Here is a 25,340-nt window from a genome sequence, read left to right on the forward strand (position 1 = left end):
CCCAGACCTTTCATATAAACTTGCTGAAGAAATGGCTAGGACCCCCTCCGGCAGATGTACAGATCGCTACGGAGCCCAGCCTAACAACAACCACGAGAGAACACTTGATCATCAACGACGATTTAACCATAACCCAAACCGACGACTTACAACGGCTGTTACAACAGCATGAAAAGGTGTTTTCGGACCAACCCGGGCGGACTACGAGGGCGGAACATCATATCAACACCCCTCCCGGAAAAATCGTCCAGATAAAACCATACCGGGTACCAGAAGCCAGGAGAGCCGCCATAAAGAAAGAGGTAGCAGATATGTTGGACCTAGGGGTGATCCGACCTTCAAGGAGCCAATGGTCAAGCCCTATAGTGATGATACCCAAACCCAACGGTAGCCGGAGGTTTTGTATGGATTTTCGAGCACTCAACGACATCTCAGAATTCGATGCATATCCGATACCAAGAGTAGACGACATGATCGAACGCCTAGGGGAGGCCCAGTACATCACAACCCTCGATCTTACCAAGGGATATTGGCAAGTACCCTTGAGGGAGGAGGACCGGAAAAAAACCGCCTTTAGCACCGACGAGGGACACTATGAGTTCACTGTCCTCCCGTTCGGGTTACATGGTGCGCCGGCAACCTTCCAACAACTGATGAACTCCATACTGACACCAGTCTCCTCCATGGCTTCCGCTTATCTGGACGACATCGTCATCCACAGCAAAACGTGGGATGACCACCTCCTTCATATCCATCGCGTCCTGCAGGTGCTGGAAGACGCCAGTTTACGAGTCAACGCCAAGAAGTCCAAAGTAGCCTTTCAAAAGGTGAAATATCTAGGGTATCTGTTGGGACATGGCTTGATTGAGCCCCAGATAGAGAAAGTGAGGGCTATCGCTGACACTCCCTTCCCGTCCACCCGGAAAGAACTGAGGGCGTTTTTGGGATTAGTGGGATATTATAGACGGTTTATCCCCTTGTTTGCTGACATAGTGGCCCCCCTTACAGATGCCTTGCGCAATCCTGGGAAATCCAATGCCCCCGTCCGCCCGACCGAAGCCATGACCAATTCCTTCCAACTCCTAAAGCGCATCATCACCTCGACCCCAGTGCTGACTTCCCCGGATTTCTCAGTTCCCTTCATCTTACATACTGATGCTTCGGATTATGGTATAGGCGCCGTGCTGTCCCAAAAGGGGTCGGACGGACAAGAGCACCCCGTGGTCTATGTGAGCCGTAAGCTTTTTCCACGAGAGTTGAGATATGCCACAATCGAGAAAGAGTGTCTAGCTGTGAGGTGGGCGGTGGAAAAGTTGGCCTATTATTTGGAGGGACACCCGTTCGATCTCTACACTGACCATGCTCCCCTATTATGGATGGCCCGGAACAAGTCCAATAACACCCGGGTAATGCGGTGGTTCCTGGCCCTGCAGCCATACTCCTTCACCGTCCACCATAAGAAGGGCACCGAGAATGTGAGTGCGGACTACCTCTCACAACATCCGCTCCCCGATCGGGAGCATCCTAGGGGGGAGGTGTGTAACGGGGTGTACCGGAGGACTCCGGGTAGAGACTCCTATCAGCCGCCTCCAAGTCCCAGAACCCCTCGGGACGGTCCGAACGGAGGAGAACAGGCTGACATCGAACTTTTACCACCTACCTCTCTCTCTCTTCCCACACCACAGGACGTGGACTCGAGTATAGCTGAAGCGACGGAAAGGGACTGGCCCTTTAATTCATGGACCGAGAACGAATGGGAGGAGCCAGCCAGCGACGCTTTCCCGTCAAAGGGAGGAACCACGGATACGCAGGTGTGCTTGATCACCCGGAGGCTGGAGGAGAGGAGCGGTTGGAGTGCGGAGAGAGAGGAGACGTATACAGAGCGCGGAGGAGACGAAGTCGGAAGGAGAGGAACATCAGAGGGAGGATCGTTGGGTAGACAGGGAGACGGCGAGCGGCGTGAAACATCCAAGGCCGGAGGTGACACGGAGAAGAGGCATCAGAACGAGGCAGCGTCGGCGTCTGCCGAGGACGGAGGAAAGCCAGGAGGCCACCGTTCCTACGAGCCGCCCAGCCACTCACCCAGGGGAGGTGCGTGGCTTGTACAGGTGCGTTACCGGTTGCGGGGGTGGGTCGGAGGTAGGAGTACTCTAGGTACTCAGCCACGGGAAACCTAAGTCCCGGTACCCTTTTCCCTGTGCACTTTCCCCACTCCCTCACAAATAGGGCACTTGTAGAAATCGAGCACCGGTGACTTCCCCTCACTCCCTTCCCCTGCAGTGCGTGACTGAACGGAAGTCTCACACAGCCCTTTTCTTTCTGTTTCCCTCATTGGGGATCCTGAGCCCAGCCGCAACGGACTCCGAAGAGGAAGAGCCTCCCCATAGAAGTCCGGAAGGGTTTCGTAAGGAGAAGGACTGCCCAAGGAGAAGAAGCCGAAGCAGATCCCCTCAGAGGCGTGCTCCATTCAGAAAGAGTTGTACTGACCATTTACTCGCATCAATAAAGCCTCAGTTAACTCGAGCCCGGTTGTTGCCCATCCATGTTGCGTCCCTGCCCGCTACAAGCGTAACACCCTCCCTTCGCAGGACCTCGGTCAACTTCCTGCGCAGGAATATCATAGGTGAAATACCCATCCTGATGAAAACTTTTTGTTGACCAGGTTTCTTGTAGCGCAATTATAGCGGGTTGATTTTTTTGCGAGCTCAATCATTTTTTCTTTTGTTTTCCCTGCTATATTCCAGGATGATATCGATAGACCATTGCTAAACAGAGTGATTCTTGTTCAGGACTTGTTTTTTGTTGTTCAGAGTCTCTGCGATCCATAACCATGACTGATCGACTCTTGCTGCATCCTTTTTTTGGGTACTTTGGCTCCAAATTTCCCTTTCTCCGTCCTTTACGGAAATAAATAGATTTTCTGCTGAATCTTCTATGTCATTGGTCATTTTATTTGACTGATGGGGAATTTTTCGTAATGATCCCCTATGCCGATTTCTCGAGTTATAGTCTGTAGTTTTCTGTACTGAGGTCAAATCGTAGCCACATTTGTGGAGAGTCTCTTGTTCCTTCAAGATAATTCCAGGCAGCACAGGTGACCAAAATTCTACCATGGTGGTTTTCATGTTTTCTTTATCCGGAAAGGTTACTAAGTTAATTTCTTTTCGTGTTAAGGTTTGTAGCGGCAAAATACGTTGCAGGAGATTAATGATTCGGCCTCGATTGAGAGGGGCATCATCTGTGGGAAAGAGCTCTGTTATTTGTAGGTGTGTTGATATTATCTCCTCCTGCGGTGAGTATTTATTTTGATGATCTTCGGGTCCTTTGAAGTAGACTTTTAATGCTGGGCTTGCCGGGTCGTAAAGGAAGTCTTTTGCCCTTGGGTTTAACGCGGAGCTTTGTTGTGGGTTTTTATTTTCAGATTTTACCGTCGAGTTTCGATTTTTTATCTTTGATGGCATAGGCGATTTTGCACTTTCTTCATTATCGAACTGGATATCAAGGGAAGCAGTTGACTTCTGGAATTTGAGTTTTTGCGCTTTCTTCTTTTTAAATCTTCTTAGCGGCTTTCCCCTTTTTTCTTTACCTCCACTTGTTTCTTTTTTCTATTTTTTCTATTTTGTAAATCCTGCGCGTCCTCACTATTTAAGTCAATGCTATCCTTTATTTCTTGATCCCCGGCAGGACTGATCGTAATATGTTTGTTTTTGATATTCCTAAATATTGGATATTGGTTAGGCTCTCTGTTGTTTTCTTCTTTAAAGAGTTTCCTTAGGGAATATACAATAGTTTCACACTGGTTGCTAATAGTTTCCTTGCATGATTTATTCCCTGTTTGTGTTCCAAATTCTCTTTTACCCGGAACTAGATGGGTACTGGTGGTTTTGATATCACTTGTTGCTTCTAGATTGTTAGCAGATGTTCCTTTTGTTTTTATTGACTCAGTTTGTTCTTTTTTCCTCTTTTCTTCTACTCGGAACTTTAAAATTCCTATTTGCACATCGAGTGTTTGATCCGAATTCTCCAAAATATTGCCTAAATGGGCGAGGACCGAGTCCAGGATTTTTGCAATGTGAAAAGAGATTTAGACACTGGAGTATAATTGTTCGTTAAGCTGGCAGTCTTAAACAAAAAGAGATCTGGTGAATATTCCAGGAGGCCTTCTCGATCCGAGGATTTTAGTAGCGTGCTATTGTATATGTCATCAGGCTCTATTTGTGGCCCGAGATCTTTGTCTCCGTCCTTGGTGATGGTTTCTGGCCGTATGGGGTTATAGTCTGGGCTGTGTTGAATATTTGATAATCCCAATGCTATTTGGCCAGTTGATTCTATTTCCAAAGGTGAGTCCACCAGCTCCGTTAGAGTGGTTTTTTGATCAGCCTCGGGAGTTTTTAGTGTGTGTTCTTTGGGGTGGTCTTGTATAGTTCCCACTTTATCTTCCCCATCCTCCTTTATAACAGCTACTATAACTGAGTTTGACTGATTTTTTGCTATTTGTCCATCCATGGTTAATGTTGTAAAATACTTTCTTATTTCAGGGGTTCCTGTTATCCGTCCATTTTTCACCGCTTTATTAGAGGTCTTTCTGATTGCCTCTTCTGTTCCCATTCTTTTCATAAAGATGGTTCGTGATCTCAGTTTCTTGAAGGCCATTTCCCTGCACCGGAACTATTAGTAGTATATTTTCCGATGGTCGGGTAATACTTGGATTTTACACCGAGCAAAGGATTTGTTTGTCTTCCTTCCTCTGGCCTCTGCTCACTAGACTCTGGTTGGTGCCTACCACGTTAGGGTAGCTCCCGCCACTGCCTGTTGCGATGGTTTTCAGTTGCGGCCGTGTGTTTTGTGGTATTGCAGCGGCGTTATTCTTGCAGTGCTAAACTCCGCGCAAACACCTGCACCCCACTTACTTCCACTGCTCCTTCTTTGATTTATTTGGTCCTTAATAGTCGCGCTCGGGCCGACCCACCTCGAGTTATACCGCACCTTAATTGTACACTCGTAGCACCTTAGAGATTTTGGCTATTGGCGATCAGATTTCGAATCGCAATCACAGTCACTGCGACGCAGAGTCAGTAGCGGTGGTCAGTTAGCGGGGGTAATGCACTAGGGGAGGGGTTCTGGGAGATTATTCGTGAGGGGATCGCAGTCACTCTAGTTCTCTCCTGTCCCCTCCTCCGTGACCCCCAGTGCCACTCTCACCGTCCTGCTGCTGAAGGTCCCAATATAAGGTGTACGTTTCCAGCTTCTGGATCGACTGGCTCCTCGGACTTCCTCTGGCGCCTTGGGCAGTGGCCTATGGCTGGAGCTGGATCGACAGGCTGTTGGGATAATGCCTCACTGAGTGTGGACCCTTTGATATCCTTAGGCAGCCTTGGGTAGCCTCTGCCTCTGCCTCTGTCTCTGTCTCGGGGGCCTCTGTCTCGGCCGCCGTCTTACTGGATCCCCTCGGCGGCTCTGAGGAATGGGGCACAGATGCTCGAGGGGTCGGGGGGCTGCTCGGCGACTTGGCTTGCTGCTCGCCGGGATATCTGCCGGCAGTCCGCGCCGCGCCGCGCTGCACTGAGTGAGGAAGCCGCCGGATTTTGTGAGCGGCTCGGAATGGTGCCCAGAGCAGCTCAGCGCTAGTGCCCAGATCTCGGCGGGCTGAGGGCTGCGGGCTGCCGCAGCAGTGTGGATCTTTGCTGGCGGCTCGGCGGCGGGCGGCTCGGTTTGGCTTTTCCAGACAGTCCACAAGCCTCCCGACTCCCGACTCCCGACTCCTGCTCCTCTCCTCTCCTCTCCTCTCCTCTCCTCTCCTGATCGCGATTCAGACTCGCTGGTTCTGGTTCTGCTCTCGTGATCCCAAACAGTCGCACAAGATATTCATCTGCCCAATACCCTTGCAAAGACCTTTCAGGATCCAACTAACTGTTTCTTTTCTGGTGCCCCGCAGAAACCAGATTTCTCCTTTTTCATGTGCATTATGATTTGGTTAATAGCTTCTTGAGCAGAATACTGTAAAGGCCAGTATAATGATATAGTTGGAAATTCTCTGGCAATTCTATTAAGATGGCTCAATGGAGACAATGCCTTACTCAGCACATTGGAAAATGCTCTTTCTGAAGAGTAGGAGACTTTTGAGGTACATTGCGATCCAGGATGACACCCTGACTTTTCTTACCTGCCTAACTGCTACAACTTGACCATCAATGTTTGGAATGACTCAGTGGCATAACAATAGCCCCTCCAGCCCTCAAGCTGCGGGGGGCCCCCTCCGACACTGTACACGGGAAGGCCTGAGAGCTCCTGACTGGGTCCAGAATGTGGGGGGCACCCTTCATGCACTTTGTATAGGTGCCACCGCAAGTTTTGTGACGCCACAGGAATGGCTGCAAATACTTTGGTTGACATTAATTTCTCTATATTCTAATAGGATTTGGCATCTATACTGAGAGCCATTTCAAGCCGTTCTCTAAAGGCACTATGGTTAAATGTTAACTATAAATATATAATGGACGGAGTGCTGAACAGTGTTATGATCTGTTACTGGGGTGAATGTTTGACAATGTTCAGCATTCAGTCCATTATCTTTTTGTGTTGCTATCGTCACTCTAAGTAGGAAGAGTATGCCCAGATGTGGGTCCTGTGCTTGATACACCACTAGATTCAATCTAGCCTGGCTGATGAGGGGTGATACCACTAACCTGTACCAGGATGCTTGCTTTCTGGTCCAGGGGGAACATGGCCTGGCAATGCGGGCTAGACTGTTTCCATGGGGAGGAGGGTCAACACTGATTTGCATACGGCTGGGTCCAAACTGGGGTCGCACAGTGAGCAAAAAAAACGATTCATTTAACCCAGATCTATGACTGGGGGTGAATGTTTGACAATGTTCAGCATTCTGTCCATCATGTTTTTGTATTGCTAAAAGTTGACTATCACCTGCCTGTGATTATCTTTTCATTGTAAGATCTTGCTGCAGCTAGGAGAGTAGACCAGCTAAACATTAAACATCACAGGTAACAGAGTGGTTCACAAGTGGCTTTGAGTAACAGGAGGGCGGACACCTCCACCAACATTTGTTATCTCTGTGATTAGAAATCCTAAAACCCTGTCATGCTCCAGGCTCACATGTTGCCGAACAGTGGGGGATGCAAATAATAATAGATAACCAACTGCCCATGCTTGCAGTGAACTTCTGTGCTCATTGGATCAACAGGAAATCATTAAAAATACAATGGTGCACAATAGGAGGCAGTGACCTCAGTATCGAAAGGCAAATAAGTGGGATGACAAGTTACAGAAAAGCAAGCGACACAAATAATGCAAACAATGGAAAATTTTAATATGGAGGATGAGGATGAAAGTAAAGCTAAAAATTAGAAAGAAAAGATTAAAAGTTGGATGGTCATGTTCTTAGGGCCTTATTATGAGTTTGGTGGTCCTCTTGTCAGTCCACCAACAGGAGGACCTCCAAGCCCCTTGTAAACCCACCCGCCGTATTACGAGTGTAATCCAGGGCGGGCGGACAGTGCCAAGGTGGTCTCACGGCGTTGGCTGTGTAAGGCTCATGGAAGAACCTTAACAGCAGATTGCCAGCATGACAGCTCCTGCAGCATGTTCCTGCATGGCGTGGCATGCATGCCAGACCATGCAGAAACGAGGCTGTAATTCTAGGGGGGCACAACATGTGCCCCACTCATGCACCCCTAGGCCCAGAAGCAGCAGGGGTTGCCTCTCCGCCACCTTTTTAAGGGAGGGTTCACCGACATGAAATAGGCAGTGTAAAGTCAACCCGTAATACGCTTGGCTGTGCCGGTATCTTGATATTGATATTGATTTTTTTTTTTTTTTTTTTTTTTTTTGCAGACCACCAGCACAGATACTTGATCCCAGTGGAGCCAAAAGACTTCTGACAGTCCGACCATCATACTCTGAATACTGCAGGGAGACCCACAGTGGTGGTGGTTGGCCGCCACTGCGAGTTTGGCGGATGTACGTTGTTACGACGCGTGGTATTACCACGCGTACCGTTACAACGCGTATTTTACAATGCAAGTTGTTACCGCGACTTGCGCTGTAAGGGTGCGGACTTAGTAATAGTTTAATTTACTATTCCAACACCAGCCTACGTACAGTAGGGAAGATGTTGGAATAGTAAATCTACTATTCCTTCTCCTTTAGCGCCCTCCAGCGCAAGTCATAGTTACGACTTGCGTTCTAAAATACGCATTGTAAAGGTACTGCGGGGTAACATCTGCGTCATAAAGGATGTTCCCCGAGTTTGGCAGTCCTGAGGACAGCTGTACTTGTAATAAGGCCCTTAGACATCTGGAATGTGTGTAACATCCAGGAGCATGTGGGCACAAGATATCCCTAGTAAAATGCTTTAAAGTTATGCTGTTGGCTGTCAGGCTTTCAGGTGAGTGGTATAGGGAATGGCTGCATGGAAAGAAAATGTTAACTTTACACTAAATGCCAGAGGGAAAGGGGAATAGAATGTTGAGAGAGAGAGAAAATATATAACACACCAAGATCTTCTGCTGCTCCACACACATGTCAGATATCACAGTGACGCTAATACTCAACACTCTCTTGTAAATAACTGTCTCTATATTCAAGGACAGAGCATACTAACACTCTACTAACAGTGTTAGCATATAGAATTTTGGAAGATCATATAATGTCACAATCACTTACTGGCTTCTAGATGGCGGATCATAGTGTGCCTAAACCAAACAGGAGGAAGCTGGTAAAACAGCAGTAGGCAAGCCAAAGAAACTGTAAAAAGGGATACAAATAAGGTGAAGAGAGCACAGGAATGTAAACAAGGCCAAATCGAAGTCCAGGAGCTAAATCAAGTAACAGGCAAAAGAGTCACAGATACTGGGAGAGCCTAACAGGAAGAAAATTATAAAGGAGAGGCTGAATGTACTTTACAGGAAGCAGAGTGTTAATGCAACACAAAAGTTGTCAGGTAACATCCATTTGCCTAGCTGATGTTTAAATAGAGGGACTGCTAATCTGAAGCTGGAAGTTCGGCCCCTTGACCTGTGTCGGTCCCAGCGCTTCAGCCACCAAACACCCATCTGCCACAATCATAGAAGGAGCCTCCTTGAAATTGTGACAACTGGTGTCACATTTCCAACCCCCTGCTGAGTTCTGGAGGTATTAATAGTTATTGTGATTTCTGTCCCTCTGCAACAAATACACCCTGTAGTTTGCTTGTGGATCAATTTCTAGTGAATATTGGGAAGGTAAAATATGAAGGCAACCGAAAAATAAATACACTTCAATGCAAGTGGCATAACCCTGGAGATATGGAATCTTTTCTGGGTATCAGATGGTGTGGAGTGCAGGCGGTGGTGGCTGGCCTACATCAAACCCCAAGGTTCGTGGCAGTACAATCTTGGACTTCTTCATGAAATCACAGCTGCTATTAGTTCCCAGTAAAGGGTTGAGTTTCAGCATATAAAGTGAGCGATCCAAGACGGTGGTCTTTCCTTTGGGAGTTATTGGAATTTCACAATCAAAGATGTGGGAAAGTTGGTCAATTTTTCTGATTTTAACCATTTTTGCTTAAAGCAAATGTTCATGGTTCTCCTGAATTATTTGGGCATTGTATGGTCTTGTTGTATTCTTAACTGTAATGTTATCTGGTTTTGCTTGAACTTAGCACACATTTCTCTGGGCTATTGCCTGGTGTTTTTGCCATAGCTAGCAGATGTTAATCCGAGATTCACTTACAACTATGATGTCACCTAGACAAGGTGTGTCACTTAGATTACAGAGGTACCCTCTTTCTGACACCTCGTTTTCTTCATGGTGGTGGCAATGGGGAGGCGGATATTCTAACATCTTGCCACAAGAACATTACTGAATCCCCTTGTCAGAGACCTCCCAGGCAGCCGTGGTTGTTACCCAAGGCCACTAGGCCATATTGATGAGATACAGCATCCACAAACAGAACCTAGAACTTTATATCTATATCTTGCCAGAGGGTCTATGACACCCCTAAAGGAATGTATGTACATAGATCTTAATATTAAATAGAGGGCAACCCTAAGGTCTTCTTCATCATGTTGGACCTTTTCAAAGAGTTGATTGTTTACCTAAATATTGTTGCTTAGAATATGACTGTTTACACTAAAGTGGGATGAGGGTCCTTCAGTTCTTTGTCACATATGTTCACGTGGTAATTATCAGATAGCTGAAGAAATAGCTGAGTATTCATTGTGAACTGTCAGGAACCTGATTCTTTAATCACTCATTATTGGTATCCTTCCCTGTAATGCCCTTCCCTTATTCCCCTCCCTTCATATGGTCACTCCAAGCTGCTGTGCAGTTACACTGTACAGAGTCAGTGCCACAGCTCATCTTCATGCAGCGGAACCTCTCCTAGGCAGCTGGACTATCATCGACAATTTACATTCTATTGTTTCTTTTTCTTTATCAGGATGACAATGGGGGACATGTACAGCATGGGGTACATAGCTTCAGCAGTGGTTGTATTCCCAGGTGTGAATGTGCTTTAGCATTGTGGGGATCCAGATGTTTATTGCTTATGCAGTCCATGCCATTGTACATTGGGTGAACTCTTCCCTGGTGATTGCGATTCATACCCAGTAACTCCGCCCCTTGGAGTTACTGATGTCGGAGTACCAGTAACACTACATGGCCAGAGTTGCCCGTAGTTACAAGAGGGACACTGAAAGTACCACTGGCAAATGAGGAATTGCTTGAAGAATTGGTAATTCCAGGTCTGATTCCACTAATGGACTCATTGTCCACTTAAGTTTCACTTTGAGATATCAGCTGCTTCCAGCCGCCGGAATCTGTGGGTGCGATAACTCCTGGTATCATCCACATCGGAATTAAAGGTGCACTCCTAGCCGAAGCTTTTGGTGGATGCGTGTGATGCTATTATAGACATAGAGTTTTGTTGAGGAACTGCATAGCCCCAGGCTTGCATTCAAGTTGTGAAACTGTTCCATTGTCTACATGTGCACTAAGGCTCTTGAGTTGATGAATGACATGACTTCCAGCCCTTGGATGATGACTTTGCTTTTGGGATGAAATGCAATCTTCTTGATTCCTTACAGTGAGAGATATGACGAACACTTCTTCTTTTTCTAAACTCTTGGTTTCACATGGTTGGTTGTCCTTGTCACTTCTTTTAAGATTTCCTTCTGTCTCTTGGGAGGGCTTGTACTTGATTGTTCCTGACCTACCACAGACACATTTGGGGCATAATTATTTACCATTTCACAGGTCGAAGATGTGCCCCCTTTCCAATGTTCCCAGTTCTGGCCAAAATCCGACCATGTCGACCTTGTCTTGATGTTTAGTGACTGTTGTCTCCCTGTGTGAGTGCAGTGAGTTTTCCTGGTTCTATAATGCCCCTAATAGAGGACCCTAGACTTTCCAGCCCTCTCATTATTCTTTGACAGTATTAGAACAAAGTTTTTTGCAAAACTTGGAAAACTGATCCATAGTTCCCTGTTCGACATGTTTCAGCCCGTTCTGTTGTTTTTTTTGCACAGTAGATGTAATAGTCCATGGAAAAATGTTCCATGCTTTTGTACAAAATTAAAAAGCATAGCTTCAGGTCTGTGGCCCATGGTCTGCATAACCTGGTTACACCTCCTCGTAGAAGCCTTTTTAGCTGAACCCCTAGAGGGAGTCAGCTAGCAGACGCTTTCATTTAAAAAACATGCAGTTCATCATAAATAGGGCTCTTTAACCACTGGTGTCAGTTGAGACAGAAATAGTGTTTATTGTGGCTCATGATGAATGTGGAGGGTGAATGCTGCCCGTGGAAGACAATGCAAGAGGAGGATGGATCCCTTCTAGGTTGGTTTCGTCCTCCTGTGATATGTCAATCAACATGAATAATGTACCTAGGCTCTATGCCCTGAAACTTTAAAGGTTTCTGGTGGGCTACTGGAATCTTTATCTGTTTCCTGAAAGCACCCCGTCTGCCCACCACTGTACCTGCAATCCCCTCACCCTTCTTGGGAGCATTATGTGCTTATTTTGAGCCGGTGGTCGCCAGTGCTCAGCACCAGCACTTGATTGTGAACACCGGTGCTTATGACAATCTGCCACATGGTGGCGCTGTCTGTGTAATTTAGAGATGAGTAGAACATCAGCTGTTTATTAATTCAAAATATAAAAAAACGATTAATGCCTGGCGCCCAAGCCATTTTTATACCTTTGGGGGCCTAGAAGAGTCTTAATTGTCACACTTGTAGCAGTGTGATGGTTAGTAGTTGTGTAGGTACTGTCATTGGCAGCGCTGGCTGGGGCAATGGGTGGTTGAAGCTGCAGTGGCCTCCTGATAAATGCGCTGGCTCTTATGCCCAGATTTGCCACCCATCAATGAGCAATTTTTATGGCATGCTCATCTATATCACAAATCAATTAGCAATCGGGAAGGCATGGCCATGTTAGCCCCCAATGTTATAATAAATCCGCTAACTGGGAAAAATAGTTTATGGTGTGTCAGAACTGATTGCAACTAGGTGACAGACGTAGTAGTTTTTAGATAGCCCCATACTCCCCTTCATCCCACAATACTTTTTTTGCTAAAAACTCGACCCTTTTTATGTTCTAAACTTTTACGGCATGGACATCAAGACTGAAGTCTCTATCAACAAAGTAGAGGCCAAGGATCCAATGGGCTATGCCACTCAACAGTATACCTGAAGTAGTATTGCTTAATTAGAGGGGCGAAGGTTAAAGCCTCATACATCTGAACGTCGGTAACTAGGTGCAGAAATCTTGTATGGGACAGCATGTGTGTTTTTTGTGTGTTTGGTCTTCTATGTATCTTGTTATCTGCATAGATCCCCAGCGAGTCTGCTAGCCTGTGCCAGGATGACAGTAAATCTCTGTGCAGGGGTGTGGGAATGATAGGGCTCTGTGTGTGTGTCAGTTTCTGTGTTATGGCATGCGAGTGCATTAATATCTGTATATGAATTGTCCTTTCTGCAGGTGTGGGTGTTTGTGCGATCTCTGTCAATGTGTGCACTGATGTTGTGTTTATTTGTCTGAATGGACTTTACCAAGCCTATTGGCTTTGTCAGTGCATCTTCTTTTCTTGACACTAGAACTATGTGATGAAATATAAAAAATAGCAAAACAAGATAGGAAAAGAAGCAGAAGTTTAATTTCTGATTCAGGTCGGAAAGGACAGCGCTCAGGAGTGCTCAAAAGGCATGCAAAGAAGCCATTAAAATATCAAACACGTGCAATTATAAAACGTATACTGAGGGAATAAACCGTGTTACAAAACATGATGGAACCACGTAGGAAGCACGATCCCTTTCTTTATCTGCTACCGAGGGCATCCTCCCACACTGAAAGTATTCAGCACAGAGAAACGGGGGAGCGGGAGTTCAGTAGCCTCATTAATAAGAAGTAATTGGATTTTTTTGAGAAACAAAATTACATTCATTCATGACAACAAAATGGCTGAAAACACTTCAGAGATAAACATTAATGAGATGTTGCCTCTTTCTGGTTCCTCGCAGATACTTCTGAAAACATCTCTTCCAGATGGGCTAGGTCGCCAAGAGCTATAGCCCATGCAAAATAACTTTCTGACAGAGGAGAAATAGGACAGCCAGGTAGCTAGGAAATCTCACCATATCGGGTCTGTTAGACCTGGTACCATTGGCGTGGGTCTCCCTTCCATTGTTGGTGTTGCCTCATGTGTTTTTGCTGGTGTTAGATGCTTTGGGCACTGTGCCACTGCTATTCAGTGCCACAGTGCAAGTGCTCCCTACTGTAAATTGATGTACTAATCAGTGGTTCCATGTTTGGCTATTTGGTTTACTTGTCAGACCCTAGTCTAGTGCACTGAGTGTGCCAGGGCGTGTAATCCAAATGCTGCTAGTGGGCCTGCAGCACTGGTTGTGCCACCCACAGGAGCAGCCTTGTAAAATGTGGCTAAGGTCTGCCATTGCAGAGTCTGCGTGCAGTCTGGTACTATCATGCTGACTGGGCAAGTGCACCCACTTCCCAGTCTCTAAACCTTCCCTTTCCTTCATATGAGTCACCCCGACAGTAGGCTGAAGGGCAGGGTGCATTGTAAGTATAAGGTAGGACAAGCCCTGATGTGTGTGGCATGTCCTAATAGTGATTTGCAACCGTTTTCGTTTTTCACTATTGCAAGGCTACCTGTTCTCCATTGGCCAGAATGGGCTGTTAGAGTTTTTACATATTATAATCCTAACAAGCTCAGAGAACGTGGTAGAAATTCGAGTTTAGTATGCCTGAACTCAGAGTAATAAAATACATCTTTTAGTAACGTTTATTTTAATATTCTGTGTTTTCAAATACCACTTTTAGAAAGTAGGTATTTGCTTGTCTAACCATTCAAACCTGCCTCTGCTAGTTTGTGTATTCCTATGTCTGGTTTTGTTAGTGACAGGGCTGGGAAATTCCAGGAGACAAGCTGAGGCACCCAGTGGTGAATAGAGAGATCTGCATCTAGATGGGAGGGAGGAGTTCACCTTAACCTTGAATAGGTCTGTGCCTGCCTTCCACAATGCTGGCTCCACCCCCTGGGGAGCGGCTGATGTCTCTGCCCTGCACACTGAAAAACAGAGTGCTCCAGGACAGTACTTGACTTCCACAATGCTGGCTCCGCCTCTTGTGGGGCGTCTGATATGCATGCCCTGCACTGTGAAAGGAAAGGAGAAGTCTGGTAAACAGAGTGCTTCAGAACTGGTTTGGACTGGGCAAAGGCCCCTCGCCCCTCGGAGAACAAAGAATTTCTGGGTATATATATTCGGACCCTGATCTCATGAAATTAGATCACTTTGGACTACAAGAAGAAACCTTTACTGAGGAGAGGAACCTGAAGAAACTGAGGAGAGACTATTCCCAAGCTGAAGTGCTGCTTGGGGGATTGGCCTGCAATGGAAGGAGAAAGGAACTTTGTAACTTTGCTTTCAACTTGTGAAGAATCTCCAAGGGCTTGGTAAGGAGCTTGCCTCCTGCTGAAGTCTCATGGACAACAGACTTCACCAACCAGCTCCTCAGAGTTCTTTTGGAAGGACTGCTGCTGTTTTGGGCCTCCTGAGGATTTGCATGTCGCAAGGAGCTTGAAGCGCGACTCAACGAGAAGAAGCGTGTCGCCGTTGCTGTGCCTGCGGAGAAACGAGGGTGTCGCCGCTGAAACTGTCGCCCTGCACCGCATCGGAGAGAAGCGTGCCGCAACGAAGAGGAAGCGCGTCGCCGGCGCTGCTGCTGCCGTCGCAACTCCAAAGAAGATGGGTGTCGCCGTTGGAGCTGTTGCCATTGCATCGTAAGGGTGTCGCCGCTGCAGTCCGCTGCAGTCCACGCATCGAACCAAGAGTTTCTCGCATCCCCGAGAAGCGCGCCACATCTGGAAGATCTTCACGTCTTTATTTCTTTGTATCTGAACTTTGCCGCATTTCTCATCGCTGCCACATTGCTGCCACATTGCTTGTCGTGAAAGCGCAACGCAACCTCAGGTACATTGACGCAGAGTGTCGCATCTAAGAACTGAACTGAACTAAGCTTAAATCTACCATCTTAAAGTAATCATAGTGTGTATTTTTGTCGTTTATGGTCTTGTGGTAACTCTATATAAGGTCTACTTCTTTTTTATATAAAACCTGTGTGGTGTCCATTTGTAGTGTTGTCACTGGGTTACTGTATGTGGTGAAGAACCAAAATAAACCTGGGGGTCTATTATTGAGTAAACTTAATACTCTAAAGTGATAAGACTGGTGCCCAATGATTAGATGCAAGGTAAACAAGCATTGGAAATGCAATAGGTCTCGCAATAGAATAGTTAGACATTTTTCTTTTTGCAAATGGAAGAGTGGCGTTGCGTGGATGAGTAGCGTTGCGTGGATGAGTGGCGTTGCGTGGATGAGTGGCGTGTGTGAGTGGCGTTGCGTGTGTGAGTGGCGTTGCGTGTGTGAGTGGCGTTGCGTATGTAAGTGGCGTAGCGTGTGTGAGTGGCGTTGCGTGTGTGAGTGGCGTTGCGTGTGTGAGTGGCGTTGCGTGTGTGAGTGGCGTTGCGTGTGTGAGTGGCGTTGCGTGGATGAGTGGTGTTGGAATGCAATAAGTATCGCATTAGAAAAGTTGTAGTTATTGGTCTAGTAAATGACATAATTTGTTTTTTTTGCGATGTTAAAATTGCTATATTGATGGCTTTGTCATTTACAATGCCAATAGTTATAACTTTTGCAAATGTGACACCTATAGCATTTGGAATGCAACATGTTTAGTATTTACGTGACTTATATGGCAGCTCTGGTCGTTATGCTACATCTCTAGATAGTTTTATCTTCCGCAAATGTGACACCTATTGTAACACAATATGTGTTGTGAGGGTGAGTGAGGGTGAGGGGATGAGGGTGAGGTGGTGAGGGGTTGAGGGTGAGTGAGGGTGAGGGTGAGTGAGTGTGAGGGGTTGTGGGTGAGTGAGGTGAGGATGAGTGAGGGTGAGGGGTTGAGGGTGAGTGAGGGTGAGGGTGAGGGTGAGTGAGGGTGAGGCTGAGGGGTTGAGGGTAAGTGAGGGTGAGTGAAGGTGAGGCTGAGGGGTTGAGGGTAAGTGAGGGTGAGTGAGAGTGAGGGTGAGTGAGGGGTTGAGGGTGAACGGTTGAGGGTGAGTGAGGGTGAGGGTGAGGTGTTGAGGGTGAGTGAGGGTGAGGGGTTGAGAGTGAGTGAGGGTGAGGCGTTGAGGGTGAGTGAGGGTGAGGGTGAGTGTGGGTGAGGGTGAGTGAGGGTGAGTGAGGGTGAGTGAGGGTGAGGCTGAGTGAGGGTGAGTGAGGGTGAGGGGTTGAGGGTGAGTGAGGGTGAGGGGTTGAGGGTGAGTGAGGATGAGGGGTTGAGGGTGAGTGAGGGTGAGGGGTTGAGGCTGAGTGAGGGTGAGGGTGATTGAGGGTAAGGGGTTGAGGCTGATTGAGGGTGAGGGTGAGGGGTTGAGGGTGAGTGAGGGTGAGGTGTTGAGGGTGAGTGAGGGTGAGTGTGGGTGAGGGTGAGTGAGGGTGAGGGTGAGTGAGGGTGAGTGAGGGTGAGTGAGGGTGAGTGTGAGTGAGGGTGGGGGTGAGTGAGGGTGAGTGAGTGTGAGTGAGGGTGAGTGAGGGTGAGGGTGAGGTGTTGAGGGTGAGTGAGGGTGAGGAGTTGAGGGTGAGGGTGAGTGAGTATGAGGGGTTGAGGGTGAGGGTGAGTGAGGGTGAGTGAGGGTGAGGGGTTGAGGGTGAGTGAGGGTGAGGGTGAGTGAGGGTGAGGCTGAGGGGTTGAGGGTAAGTGAGGGTGAGTGAGGCAGAGGGGTTGAGGGTAAGTGAGGGTGAGTGAGAGTGAGGGTGAGTGAGGGGTTGAGGGTGAACGGTTGAGGGTGAGTGAGGGTGAGGGTGAGGTGTTGAGGGTGAGTGAGGGTGAGGGGTTGAGAGTGAGTGAGGGTGAGGCGTTGAGGGTGAGTGAGGGTGAGGGTGAGTGTGGGTGAGGGTGAGTGAGGGTGAGTGAGGGTGAGTGAGGGTGAGTGAGGGAGGGTGAGGGTGAGTGATTGCGAGTAGCAAAAAAATCGTATGGAGCCTGGGGCGTAGCGCAGGCTCCTGCAGGGGGAGGCTGGGACAGGCTGGGGTACCCCTTGAACTCAATTTCTACGACTATCCCTGAGTTGTGAGAAACTGGTGAGGGGGGGGGGATTCGGAAGGACGGGGTGACATCATGTAGATTTACACCATGGCATCGTGCTCCACAGCAAGCGAACGTCTCCCACAAACGGCAACATAGCGCGGCACAAAAACTCGGACTCTTTCCCCTGAGGGAAACGCGCACAGGCCTGCAGAACGGCTTATTTCCACCCTGTCAGAAATGGCACCTCAGCATGTGCCTTCCCTCGTCACTGAACAGGGCATATTGAACAGGGTCGAGGGCTGGAGGGCTGGCAGCTCGTCCTGTTCTCTTCCGTGAATGTCTAGCTGATTTGTCTTGCCAATAAAATATTATTTAACCGGGAGATGGAAACGTGCAGAGAAATGGATAGAGAGTGAGCGGAGACAAATGGAGGCGGGGGCTGGGGAGAGCGAGGGTAGGGAAACAGACAATAGGAAAAAGTAGAAAGAGGAAACATGCAGCAATGGAGAGAACACATCAGAAGAGCAGCTGTAAAATGGGATTGCGAGAGGGAAAATGAAAGGACATGTGGGACAGAGGAGAAGAGCACGAGGTGACCCAACAGGAGTAGATGGGTACTGGGGAGACATGACAGAAGTTAGAGATTAAATAGGTGCGACGGGGGTAAGAGGGCTGAGATATAGGGGTGCTTAGAGCGACGGAGATGCAGGGAAGGAGAGTGACGGTCACAGAAGGGGAGAGGTGTATAGAGATGGCGGGAGGCGGAACTATCCCTGAGTTGTGAGAAACTGGTGAGGGGGGGGGATTCGGAAGGACGGGGTGACATCATGTAGATTTACACCATGGCATCGTGCTCCACAGCAAGCGAACGTCTCCCACAAACGGCAACATAGCGCGGCACAAAAACTCAGACTCTTTCCCCTGAGGGAAACGCGCACAGGCCTGCAGAACGGCTTATTTCCACCCTGTCAGAAATGGCACCTCAGCATGTGCCTTCCCTCGTCACTGAACAGGGCATATTGAACAGGGTCGAGGGCTGGAGGGCTGGCAGCTCGTCCTGTTCTCTTCCGTGAATGTCTAGCTGATTTGTCTTGCCAATAAAATATTATTTAACCGGGAGATGGAAACGTGCAGAGAAATGGATAGAGAGTGAGCGGAGACAAATGGAGGCGGGGGCTGGGGAGAGCGAGGGTAGGGAAACAGACAATAGGAAAAAGTAGAAAGAGGAAACATGCAGCAATGGAGAGAACACATCAGAAGAGCAGCTGTAAAATGGGATTGCGAGAGGGAAAATGAAAGGACATGTGGGACAGAGGAGAAGAGCACGAGGTGACCCAACAGGAGTAGATGGGTACTGGGGAGACATGACAGAAGTTAGAGATTAAATAGGTGCGACGGGGGTAAGAGGGCTGAGATATAGGGGTGCTTAGAGCGACGGAGATGCAGGGAAGGAGAGTGACGGTCACAGAAGGGGAGAGGTGTATAGAGATGGCGGGAGGCGGACGAGGAAAATGGTTAGAGAAGGAAAGATGAAGGAAGCACGAGGGAGAAAAGGAAGACGTAAGAGGGTGAAAATGCGTAGAAAACAGAAAAGATTAATAGGTGGGGGAGAGGGCTAGCGAGGGGAGAGCAACAGAATAGACGATCGTGATTAGAGGGTGAAAGGAAGAGAGATGAGAGATCGTGGGACGGAGGTGAAGAGAGAGATATTCGTATAACGTGTAAGAGGAGATAGCTGGAGTGATAGATGAGTTGAGATGAGGATGAGGGACATCGAGAGGTAGGCGATTAAATGGAAACGTATTGAAAGGAGATGGGCAGTTGGAGGAAATTAACAAACAAGACGGAGGGCATTGCTGTGGGGAGGGGGTGGAGGAGAAATGCACACGGCGGGCAGGGGAGGGGGCGGAGCGGGGAGAGCGGCATGTGGGTGTGAAAGCCGGGGCCTTTGAAGTGAAGCTAAGCTTCACTTCAAAAGGTGTCGGGAGGAATGCGGCTGAGGGAACAGACGGCGATTGCGGCTGAGGGAACTGATGTGCACGCGCTTTTAAGCTCAATGCACATGCGCATTGAGCTTAAAAGTCACGGGCACTGCAAGGAATCGCCACGATTCCTTGCTTCTTAGTTAAAGGTTGTTTAAGCCGCAATAGGCTCGCAAGCTCGATGCGCATGCGCATCGACAGGCGAGACCTAAAAATCCCTTTCAGTCTTTAGTACAATGCTCATAGTCCAACACACATAACCACCAGTAAAGTAGGTATGACCCAATGTCCAGAGATGGATTCCCATCAATGGGTCTGCCAGGCGGTGGTCTCTGGGCTTTGTGGACTTTCGGTAAAGTGTAAAAGTAAGGCACAGTGGGATTTTGTGCTTGTAGGAACTGGGCCTCATGGTTGGTGATCCAACCTTCACTCAAGGCTTCATCAACCATGTATTTGATTTCATTGGTCAATCTATCCGTCGGATCAATGCTCAGAAGAATGTAGGAGTTAATGTCTCCTAGCTGTCGCAGGCATTCATTTCTATATACCTCTGTGTCCTGGATGACTATAGATCCCCCTTTGTCAGCAGGTTTAATAGTAATCAGGGGATCTTGTGCTAGTGATTGTAAAGCCTTTTCTTCCAGTCTAGATACATTTTTGAAAGTATTGTTTCTCGTACTCCAAAGTTTTTCCACATCATCCTTCACGGCCTTCTCAAAGGTCACTACTTGTGGTGGTATAGAGTGTGCTGGAGGGAAGAAGGAAGATTTGGTCCTCAGCCCTGTGTTTACATCAGTCATACAGTTATCATCGCTAACTTTGTCTCTGAAAAAATAATGTAGACGTAGTTTGCGAAAAAACTGTGCAAGTTCCACCTGTAGTTTAAAGGGGTCACCATAGTTGGTGATGACATAACCCAAACCTTTATTGAGAACCACCTCTTCTATAGTGGAGAGGATTTTGCCACTGAGATTAACTACCAAACTGAGTTCAGTGTATGTGCTCACTGCCGTGCGTTCCCTCTCGTCTGGCTGCGTGTCCCTGTATGAGGTCCTGTTGAGTCCTCCCAATGTACCTGCGTCTGTGTGTTTCTTCTTTTGCCTCTGGTTCTTCGTTGGCCAAACCCTAATAAAGGTTGATTATTATAATTGGGATAACCAGAAAAGGGGCCCATCAGTGGTTGAAAAGGATACTGGAAATTACCAGGAGGTCCCCACGGTGCGGGTGGCCACCAACATTGCGCCTGGGGGTTCTGTTGTCCTCTGAAATTCTGATACCGGTTGGAGCGCCCTTGTCCTCTACCTATATATGATGAAGGACCGGCTGTGTCAGAATCACTCCCAGAGTCAGTACTAGAACCGAATAGTTAGAACCAAAGGCCCTGCCGTTTTTTCTAAACTCAGGTGGAGTGTAGTTGTCGCTGGGGGTCGCGTAACTAATCTGAAAGAGACTAATAGCTATTAAAGTTTCCTTGCTATTTTTCCTCTATTCAATTTTTAATCTCACTTTCACCTGGTTTGTTTTTTGCACTGCACTTGCTCCCATGTAATGGTCATACATATGGTCTACAAGTAATTGGGGGTCGTAACCCTGTCTCTTATGGAGAGTATGGACATTGTCTCAATGATCAAGAGACGCACCATCCCTACCTTTGGATGACCAGATGATAACATTGATCATTAACAAGACTTTGATGGGAATCCATCTCTGGACATTGGGTCACACCTACTTTACTGGTGGTTATGTGTGTTGGACTATGAGCATTGTACTAAAGACTGAAAGGGATTTTTACCTTGCATCTAATCATTGGGCACCAGTCTTATCACTTTAGAGTACTAAGTTTACTCAATAATAGACCCCCAGGTTTATTTTGGTTATTCATGTTAGTTATTAGGGGATTTAGTCTGGGCAGGTGTTTAAACTTCCCTGAGACCCTCCTATCCTGTATGTTATATACTGTATGTGGTCACAACTGCTTAACTTACAACGTCTCTGAAATAAGCCTTAACTGCTCGCGCCACGCAGCCTAGAGGGTGAGCAGGGGTTATTTTAGGTGGGTAATTCCCTTGTCCTGACTAGAGGAGGTCCCTGCTTGTCACAAGTACCTACCTGTGCCAACCAGAGACCCCCAAATGTAACAGGGTCTGTCTACATTGCCTACGCAAAACCTATTTTGGGCTCAAACTCTTGTTTGTGCCCAAAATGGGATTAAAATTTGGGTGCAAATTGCAAGTGCTTGCTGCCACAAATTGTGGCAAGTAAAACCTGCCACAAGTCGCGAAAACAATTGCTGCACCCCAGAATTGAGAATAACATGCACTATAATTACATTATTCTTTGTTTCCAAGTTGTCGAGAACTGATTCGGGTTCCAGCTGAGTCATCAGCAGCAGCTATGTAGCGCATGGCGGTAACATTCTAAGGGCATTTTGGTATTTAGAAAGGAGTGGGCAAAAGACATGGTCATGAGACACATTAGGAGAAGAGCAGTGTCTTAAGCTGCTTATGAAATTGAGTGGTGAGCTCTTTAATTGACAATGGGGGAACATTCCAATGTGGGAAAAGGTCTTTAAAAAAAAAGAAATGTCCTCATTTTGCCAACTCTCTAAACCCAAGGGGGAAGAGAAAAGAGAGGAAGAGTAGTACCCCACAAGAATACGGCTGTTTCTACTTCCATCTCCTACACACACGAGGGCCATGGAGGAATACTGACGAGGCCAGGAGCGACAGCATATTTGGCTTAATCATTGGACCCACTTACCTTCTCTCTCCAGTCTACCCACAGTGTCCAGATCGTATCTTTACTTCTTGGATCACTGGCCACATCAGATTCACTTGTATATATGATATTCTTTAAACACTCAGTAAAAGATGGAGGGCTTTCAGATTTCCATAGCCTACAGAACTCGCGCCTCGCCAACACTATCACATAAAATATGAATTTGGAACTAACTGTGTTAACCTGATCTTCTTCTTGATTAATTCCAAATAATATCAGGCGAGGACTTACCTTGATCTGTTTACCAAGTACTTCCCCAAGAAAATTACAAACCGAGATCGAGTAGGGCATAGTTTTTTGGACACTCCATAAACAAGTGCAGGTCATCCGCCACTGTAAGCATACACCTTGGGCAGTTAAAGGTATTACCTGTGACCTTTGACAACTTCGCTGGAGACCAATAGACTCTGTGCGCAATAAATACATGGTTACGCTTAAGCGATGCAGGCTTTACCACTGATCGTGACATATCAAATGAGTCAAACCACATTTGCTTCAAATGTTCATCTCCAAACTCTTTGCCCCATAAGTTTGTAATTTCAGTTTCAATCTTATCATCTGTCTCCAGGAAAGCCCAATACCAGAAGGAGATTTCCTTTTTCCATTTATCCGTTCTCATCACCTGGTCAAACTTTGAATCCTCCTCCTCCTATGTCTTGTGTTGACCACCAGGAACATAATTGATAATATTTAAACCTTGTCAGTCGTCCCTTGGTAAGATTACTTAGCTCTTCCCAGCTCACTAGACTAGTAACCATTTTAATATCTGCCCAATGATATATACCCCCCAATTGTAACAGCTGACTAAGTTGGTATCTCAGGCATTCTGGGGTTCCCGGGGATTCCCAAATCGGTGCCCGTAACGAATAGTATGGGGCTCCCAATTTTTTCCGCATATAAATCCAAGTTCTTAGAGCGGACCTCAAAATCCTCAGCCTCACCTTTTTTTTAAACTTTGAGTCACCATATTTAAAAAGGAAATGGTGCTGGCCTTGTCTGACATCACCTAGCATAGCTTCAAATAATAAGCCCATTGATGACCTATCAACCTTGTTTGCAAGCATACAAATGTTCTTAAAATGGAAAGCATGGCACTAAACAAGTACGTATGGTAAAACCAATCCTCCGGCCTCTAACCTCCTTCTCAGCTTTTTCCAGGCTATCCTAGGACCCATTGACGCCCAGATAAAATTACCTATTTTCCCCTGAAGCTTGGCAATATCCTCTTTCCGAAAAGTTAAAGGGATGGAATTAAAAAGAAAAGGGATTTTGGAGAGAATCATCATTTTTATGAGATTTACCCGACCATGTATATATAACGGTAGGTTCGCCCATTTTGACAGCAAACTCATTGTCTCTTGAATAACTTTCTTCCAGTTCACTTAAGGAATATCCTTTAGCTTCTGCGTGATCAATACCTCGAGATAACGCATTTGGGTTTTGGCTCCCTGACTCTACAAACTCTGATTCCACTCCATTATTTAGTTTTTTTCCGTATTGACCGTAGAACCTGAAATTAAGCCGAAGCTCTCCGCCTTCCTCATTAGAAAGACCTTCTCCAAGAAGAAGGTCTCTCTTCCCAATTGTGACTTCTTCACCCAAGGCTCTTTAACAGTAATCAGTTGACAGTATGCAGTTATTGGCTTGGTACCTATCTCTTGAATTTGTCTTGGAGGTAAACTGGGCCTTTCTTGTGAAGAGCTTTATTTGCTATGCAAAGTACGACTGGAAGCCAGTGGAGTTCTTTTCTATGAAATGACTCTTGTTCATACAGGTGCAATCTACAGATCCTTCTGACTGCTTAGTTCTGTAAAAGGTGAAGTGTGGTGAGGGGCTTATTTGTGATCCTAAGGAAAGGCTATTGCAGCAGTCTTATACTGATAAAATTGAAGCATTTAGTGCCTATCATCAGAAAAGTGTAGAGAAATTTGACTTTCTTTTCTCTTTGAATGCAGATGTGATATGTATCCAGGAAACATGGTGTAAAACTCTCCCATATGGAGAGAATGATTACTTCGTCTTGGAGGCTCCTGCGACTCCATCTAAAAAAGGCCATGCTAAAGGTGGAATTGCTTGTTTGTTATCAAATGCATTACAATGGCAATTCTCCCACTATAAGGACGAGAGTAATCTATTCCAATCCATAACCATTTCTAATCTGGATTCCGCTGCTCAACGGTCCTCGCTTATAATATTAAATGCCTATATTCCTCCGGAAGATAACTTTACGATAGTTTTAAAACGTATGTTTTCCTATGTAAAACAACTAATAGAGGTGGATTACCCCCCATACTTATTATTGGTGGGGGACCTAAATTGTAAAGTGTCTAACTCTTCTTTAGACATGTTTAGAAATAAAGCTAAGGAAGAAGCATATAACATACCTCAAGCACTCCTGCCTACCAAAATAAAAACCAATAAAAGAGGCAAGATTCTCCTCGGGGAACTTAGTTCCCTTGAGGGAATTATCATAAATGGTAGGATGCCCTCAGACACTCCTGCTAACTATACACATGGATCCATTAGGGGTGAATCTATTTTGGACTATGTAATAACGGACTTTGATACGTTCTCCTTTCTCAAAGATTTGGTGATCTCTCATTCCCCCTTGAGTGATCATAAAATTATTAATATAACTGTCTCATTAATACCCCCTGAAACTAGCCTTTGGTCCTTAAAGAATAGAGGTTTCTCTATTAAGTGTAACTCAGATAGATGTTATTGGGGATTTGCTAATAGCAAGGATGTACAAAATATCCTTACCCAACTACTACTGGAGTTTGATTACTGGCAAGGTAGGGAATTCCTTTTTCTTGAAAACCTCCTTAAAAAAGTCACCGCGACGGCTAGGATTATAGGAAATCCCAAAAAGAAACATTTTTCTCCTAGTCCTTTATTAAGATTAAATAAGGAGATAAATAAACTCGTCAGGAAGCAATACCTTAATAGATCGGGGGAAAATGAGTATCAGTT

This window comes from Lissotriton helveticus, chromosome 4_1 (assembly GCF_964261635.1).
Source record: "Lissotriton helveticus chromosome 4_1, aLisHel1.1, whole genome shotgun sequence".
NCBI lineage: Eukaryota > Metazoa > Chordata > Amphibia > Caudata > Salamandridae > Lissotriton > Lissotriton helveticus.